The 7,028-nt window shown below is 39.9% G+C and overlaps 1 long non-coding RNA gene across 1 annotated transcript; it reads left to right on the top strand.

Annotated features, from left to right (window-relative positions):
• Window positions 1-570: 570 nt before the first annotated feature.
• On the top strand, window positions 571-6,505 carry LOC137851718 (uncharacterized). The gene is made up of 2 exons (XR_011093393.1): window positions 571-805; window positions 4,770-6,505. It is a non-coding gene; the product is annotated as an uncharacterized lncRNA (long non-coding RNA).
• The last annotated feature ends 523 nt before the right edge of the window (window positions 6,506-7,028 follow it).

The following is a 7,028-nucleotide window of genomic DNA, read 5'->3' as shown; positions in this document are numbered from 1 at the left end:
AAGCACAGGATGCAACAAGAGGACTACAGCATCTGCCTAGGAGGTGTCTAGGTGCAAATCTGCAAATTCAGAGAAGGTTTCCATATGTGGAGGAATGGGAGATCTAGGAGGAGATTTGAAGATGGATCAGGGCTTAGATGGAAGAGAATTTGGAAGCTGAGAATGGGGATTAGAAGGGATGGGGCTGTTGAAGATATTGTGGTGGATATTTGATTATTGGGAGGGAGGATAATGAAGGAATAAGGGATCAAATGGGCACCCTCTCCCCTCTGTCCACATGGTCATCTCTAATCATGGTCATCTTTCTGAAGTGAAGAAGACTAAGTTTCCCTCTTCCTATCTTCTCTCTCTCACACTCACACATACACAGATAAAAGCACATGCCCCTGACTGTCCAGCACATACTCCACATCTCGTTTTTACTACTGGGAACAGAGTATCAGATTTCTATTCTATTTATATAGTTTGGGAGAGTAAGAATATATTCAGGGGTGATCTTGACACCTTCAAAACACTGATGTTTGAACAGCTTCCAACCCAGGAGAAGATCTACAGATGCTGTGGCTCTTTCTTCATCCCACTCATCCCATCTCTCACCTTAATGAGGGGAATGCGTATTTGCTTCTCTCTGCTGCTTCTTAACAGATAAAGACTTCAGTCCATGAGAAGAGATTCTGAGGTTCCAGACTGCGGATCTGGGAAAGGTCCATCAGAGGTTACATTCTGCACTCCGCATCCCAGAAGATAACCCATCAATCTGGACTGTGTTGTGTCTCCTGGGAAACAGACTTGCAGCAGTTTTGGGGTAAGTAGCAAGAAGAACAGAATTTTTAAAAGATGCCATAGGAAAAGATACTTGCCTAATGCAGAATGATTACAAACACTTTTTCAGTATAAATAATATGAACCAAAGTACTTTCTCTTCATTGTTACAGATTTCATAAAAGATGCATGTTTTTATAAAGGAAAAGGAAAAAAAAAAAAGTTAGGGAAGTTTTATGAAGTACTATATATTTACTGGGATTGCTTTCTTCCGTGTCCTTCCTTAGAGGGAGAGGAAACTATTATACTTTTGTAGCTCAGGAAAAAATATGGGGTATATACTTTGAGATCTTTGCTATGAATGTAAGGTCACCATCCATTTTTCATTATTTACAATATATATATACACATAAACACATTTTGCTTGTCCTTGTAGTACATGCATTTCTACCAAATCTATAGCAAAATAGAACCCAAATGCCTTGAAGCACAAGAAAAAAGCCAAAGCTGGAAACTGTTCCAAACCACACCTGAGCCAAAAACCTACATCCAAACTGTCCATGAAACATTAGGAACTAAATAGTTTGGGCCCATTTCCACTGCTATGAAATCTATCCTTTATTATTAGCTGCCATACAGGTACTTTAATTTCTGTCCAAGTCTCCCGTGGACAAAGCAGACAACTAATGTGGTAAGTTCTGTGTCAGATTCTCCTCTCCTTCTTGTTAAGCCTCTTTCCCTTGCACTGCTGACATAATGCTATTTAATTAATTCAAGACCCTGCTGTGTTTTTTTATTATTATTATTATTATTTATTTTTTCTTTTCAAGAAAATGGATGTGAAGTAACAGCTTTGTAGGAAGTAGATGCATGGTTTTGAACACATAATATTTTTTCCAGAATCAAAGCAATAGATTTTCATGGCTTGTATTTTGGGGGTTTGGGTTTTGGCATGTTTCTTTTTGACTCAGACAAAATCTTTTCTTCATCGTTACTGGAAGAGGTGAGGGTCTAATTGACCTCTCAATAATTGGGAAGTATAGGAAAGGAATAAAGGAAATCAATATAGCCCTGAATATTCATAACACAGAATGCAGTGCTAGTCTGTCTGTCCTGTCCTCTCCATGTCCCTCCACAACCTCAGAAAAGGAGCCAGCAAACAAAGGACGCTGAGGATGGTCAGAAATATGGAGCGGCTTCCAGACAAAGAGGGATTCGATGGGGGACAATTTTTCATACCTAAGGCAAGATGACTGTGAGAGGGTTTGATGGAAACCAATGAAGTAATGAACAGTGTGTTTAACTGCTGTTCTCTGGTTATTACAATAAAAAGGAAGAGTCACCGCTGAAGTTGGCCAGTGAAGGCACTCAGTAATAATAATAATAATAACATTAATAACATTATTATTATTATTATTATTAATAATAATAATAATAATAATAATAATAATAATAAATGCAAAGAACGCAAAGCAGAGGAAGTGCATTCTATTTTATAGCAACTTACACCAAATTCCTTATGTTGGGGCATCCACTGTGCCCTTACTTTCCTCTCTTCTTTCACAAAAAGGTTTTCTTCATGTTCTACATTGTTTTTTACACATTGAGTCTACTTCTGATTTTTTCCCTGCCTGGGGACTGTGGCTGTCTTCTCCTACCTCTATGTTGCCTTGCTGTTTGTGAGGGACTGTCTCCAAGGCTATTGCCTTGCTTCACACCCTGCTTCGAACTACGTTCCCACCAAACCACCAGCCATGCTTTATTCAAGAACACTGCACATGATTTTTAAAAGACCACCTATAGGTCTTCCACATATTGCTCTAGGTATTTCCTAGGATTTTCGGAGTCTGGAACAGTACTCATCCATTTTCCACACAAGCTTTATTCTTGCTTTCATGTAAGTGGTAAGTAAGACAAAACTAACCAAATCAAAAAGGAAGGCTTTGGAAGGCTTTGGCATGGTCTTTGTGCTATGGATTTTTTAATTTTCATATGTCCTGCACAGTATTTTTAAAGACCTTCCCAATCCATCTGGCTGGTGCAACTTTGAAAGAGGGTTGCCAAAAGGAAGAAATAAGTATGTGGATGATAAATATTCATGGTGCATGAAATAAGAAAAGAAACTATTCCCTCAGAGAGAGAAAAAGAAAGAATAATGCCTAAGTTATGGGAGATATTAGTGAATACTGTAGTGCTGGCAAGAACATGTCAAGAATTGGTGCACATATGCTATTAATAACCTTTTAGATATCATCCTTTTTGTTGCACAAATAGGTCTCCAATCTGATTTTTAACTAGCTCAGCAGAGATGAAGAAAATGGTACAGTATGAGGAAAGGCAAATGTTTCCAATTCCTCCACTACAAAGGCATAATAATATCCCTAAAACAAGGCATTTCCCACTCCTTTATCCATAGCTTCTCTACCATAAAAAGTCTCTCACATTGGCTCAAGTTGCAGATGTGCCAGACTCAAAATCACACATCAAGTGCTTAACTTCTTTGAGTTTGAAGGTGTGGATTACTGGGTAGTACCTTTCTCTATAACCAAACAAACGGATCCTGGAGGTTCAAACTCCTTTGCGATCCACATATGCATTTGACATGTGAATCCTCCCAAATCCATGCCTTTGTTGTAGGTACTAGTGGCCTAAGTTATGGTACGGTACCAACCAAATCATCAGGTGCACAGAATTTATACGCTGTAATTTAATGGCACAGAGATCTGCCCAAACTATATTTAGAGTTAAAAAACGCAGGAAGTACAAAGCGAGTGCCCACATCAAAGTATCTGTGAGTACTCTGAATGGCATTTGCACTTTCAGGCTCCCACAGTATTATTTGCTTTAGCATTTGTGGTTGATCTGCAGTCGGACCAAGCAATATACTTCAGGAGTGCATCTGAAGAGATAATCTGGGAAAACAATGCTTTTCTGCTCTGTTTCCTGAACAACGCCATCATCAAAACTTTCTGAAATCAAAAACAAAAACACAGCAAAGCACAAAGGGGTCACGTCCCGGTCAGGCTGGGACCTGGAGAGCGGTGTTTGCTGCTCTCCCTCCAGCCAACACTTTCCTACACCTTCTCCAAATACTCACCATACAAATCTTTCATGACCTAAATGAGGTGCTGAAGAAATAAAAATTAAGACAAAACAACAGAGATGAAGTTGGGAGGACTTAAGATGGGGTCAAAGCTGATTTACAAATTGGAGTTTCGCAACAAAAAAACAATTACATTTCACCTGATACATATGAAGTGACACCAGAGTTTCACCTTGTCCTGGGTCTTCTCCATGGCAGTTATCAATGACTGGCACTTCAGCATGGGATATCTGAGTCACCAGTAAATGTGCCATTAAGTATCTGAAGAACAGCCTCATTCTCCTCCTCGCAGATGTACGCAGAGAACGGGGTGCATTTGCAAGGCACATTGTACTGCAGTATCTAAGCAAAGCCAATTTTTGCACGTTTTTCATTGGCTCTTCCAAGTCCTGCCCAGATTGTTTTGCACTAAGGCTCAATGAACCTTCTCCTAAAGGAGAGCTTAGAATTGATTACCATTCTTAGCCTTTTCATGATCATACCTGCCCTGCGATAGGAAACGGAAATGCTCACCACAGAGGATGAAGGATCTCTGCAGCAGCAGCAATTTCATTATTCACAGGTACAGCCACAGGCACACAGAACCTCAAATGAAGGACACCACCGAAGTAACACATGCAACTCACTGCCACAAACGAATCCATGAAGCATGAGACCTGAAATTCATTTAGAGTATTATTTTCACAATGTTTTGTAAGCTTCTGTCTGTACTATGTGGTTTTGATCTGTTTTGTTCTGTACTACAAAACGTATTCTTACAATACAATAACCTTTTTGTAGAATTATTTCCTGAATTAACTGTAAGAAATTTTGCTGGGGCCACTACCACCCCCAAAATTGTAAAGAACTTTAAAATTTGATCTTCTAGTGCCTATACATCATCTTGTCATTTTTACCCATACAGAGTGTGTGTAGACTGCTACCAGACCAGAACAACAACAGAAGGCTCAAGAAGGAGTTCCCAGGTGCCAAAGAAGCAGAGTCTGTCATCCTCTCAGTATTACATGTATTGAGTCAGTCTCCTCTGCTTTTCAAAAAAACACCACCACCAAAACAACAACATCAAAAACACTGTGGCTGAGACTGCCCTGCTCTGTCATCATTTTCCATCTTATTTCAGCTCCTCAGGGCAGAAAAGAACCAAAGCCTGTGTGTTTAACTGCCGTATCCAATTCTGAAATGCAGAAAAACTTCCAGAGGATAATAATTCACTGAGGACTGATTCATTCATTTTATGCCTCTTGGGTTATGTTCTTAACTGGTGTAAGTGACTGAGCCAAGCATCCACTGAACTCATCCTGGGTCTGCCTGTCAGCTGACAGCAGGGCTCCTGGATTTCCTGTTCATGTCACGGTCTTCTGCATTTTGTTGCTGAAAAAGAGCAAGCATGCACCTCACTGCTGTTTTGTACGCTACTCCCAGAGACCATACTGTCTTTTTTCCCAGTGAAACCAACCCTCTGGCTTAGTGGTGGCACAGAAGCCGAGCTCTCAGTAGATGGCAAATGTGAGATGAGTGGGCCCTCCTGGGGAACTGTTCTTCAGATTATGGCTTCCAGGCAGCCCCAGGCACAGACTTCTGACAGGGCTATGGAGGGATGAAGGTCCTTAGGTGTGCCCTTTCTCTTTGGGTAAATGGGAGTACTCCACACAACGAACGGGTTCCGTATTCCCTCGCCATACAAGAGTGCTTCTTTCTCCATGTGCTATTAATATTTCCTTCCCCCAAATTTGCCCTGCTTTCACAGGATCACAAACTACATAATGAACTAGTAATATTTTCCATGTTATTTTCCCCTCTATTCCTAAAGCAAAAGTATTCACTGTTATTGGTTTGGTTTTCTTTTTGAACTACCTTTTCATATTGTGTGCATATCATTACTGATTTGTTGACATTAAAGCTATTTTTTTCTAAAAGAAAGTAAATGAAGCATAGAAATACATAACTCTTCTGTAAATAAAGATGTTATTGCAAAATACCTAGCAACTACCAAAAATTTGTCCAAACAAATTTAAATTGATTTTTCAATGTACGTCTAAGAACTAATGGCAACCTAAGGATAATTAATGAATTGGACACTACATCTCAGATACTGTGTTGGGCACCTAACTCATGGGATGCTGTACCTGTTGACTGATTAAGATCCATAAAAAGTTTCTACTCAAAATGAATTTAACTCCTATTTGATTCTGAAATATATAGGCATGTTTATACAATCAAACTTCTTCCCTTAGTGATACCTCAATGGCACACCATAAAGGGATAAAAAAAGGCTGAATCAAAACTCATTTTTATTGTGATAAAAGATGTTTTCAAAGGCAAGTTTATGTTACTCAGCCTCTTGTTGCTGGCTCAACAGTCTACAGGTGCTACTATACAAAAATCTTCTTCCAAGGAACTTTATTTTGCGCTTTAACATGTGCTATGAATCCGTATTGTACAGATGTGTTAGGTTTGGTGTATCATAGGAATTTGGAGATTACCAGATTATACCATAGAATACCAGTGTCCAATCTCCACAGGCTGTTGTAGTTAGACCGTCAGATGAACGTGAAAGAGCCCCAGTAGGCAAGGACAGAGTGGTCTCTTTCTCTAGGAGGAATGTCTTCCTAACACTGAATAAATACTGACATGAAAGAGTATCTTTCCTCTATTTCGTATTCTCACAATTCAATTCCTTTTTTAGCTTCCTTGGAGGCCCACAAGCCCTTTGACATGAGTCAAGTGTTGGCCAAGCAGAGTAAGTTTCAGTTAGCAGCATGCAGTCAGCTTTGCATTTCGCCATATGTTTATCTGTGCACAATCAGCATATTCACTTCGGAGCACTGCATCCTAAGAGATGTCTCATTCCAGGAAATGTAAGGAAGCAGAAAGAAAAACAAAAAGATTCTTACTGGAGAAAACCATCACAAAAAAATGGAAGACAGATGGATCTGACCAGCAGACCCTTGGGCTTCAACCAGCCCGGTTATCTTTTGAAGACCTCACTGATGGGGCAACACCATAGCCAATCTCAGCTCCGTGCACCAACTCCATTATTCACCGACATCCCAACCAGCTCGCCTCCCAGACAGAGAGGAGCCAGCTGGGTTACAAGGTCTCGCATCTTTTGCACATTCCTTCAGGTGAAAAACGTCAACAATTTTTATTTAGTTCCTAAAAC

This window comes from Anas acuta, chromosome 2 (genome assembly GCF_963932015.1).
Source record: "Anas acuta chromosome 2, bAnaAcu1.1, whole genome shotgun sequence".
NCBI lineage: Eukaryota > Metazoa > Chordata > Aves > Anseriformes > Anatidae > Anas > Anas acuta.
Note: the sequence above shows the minus strand (reverse complement) of the source record. Positions and strands in the feature narration are given on the sequence as shown.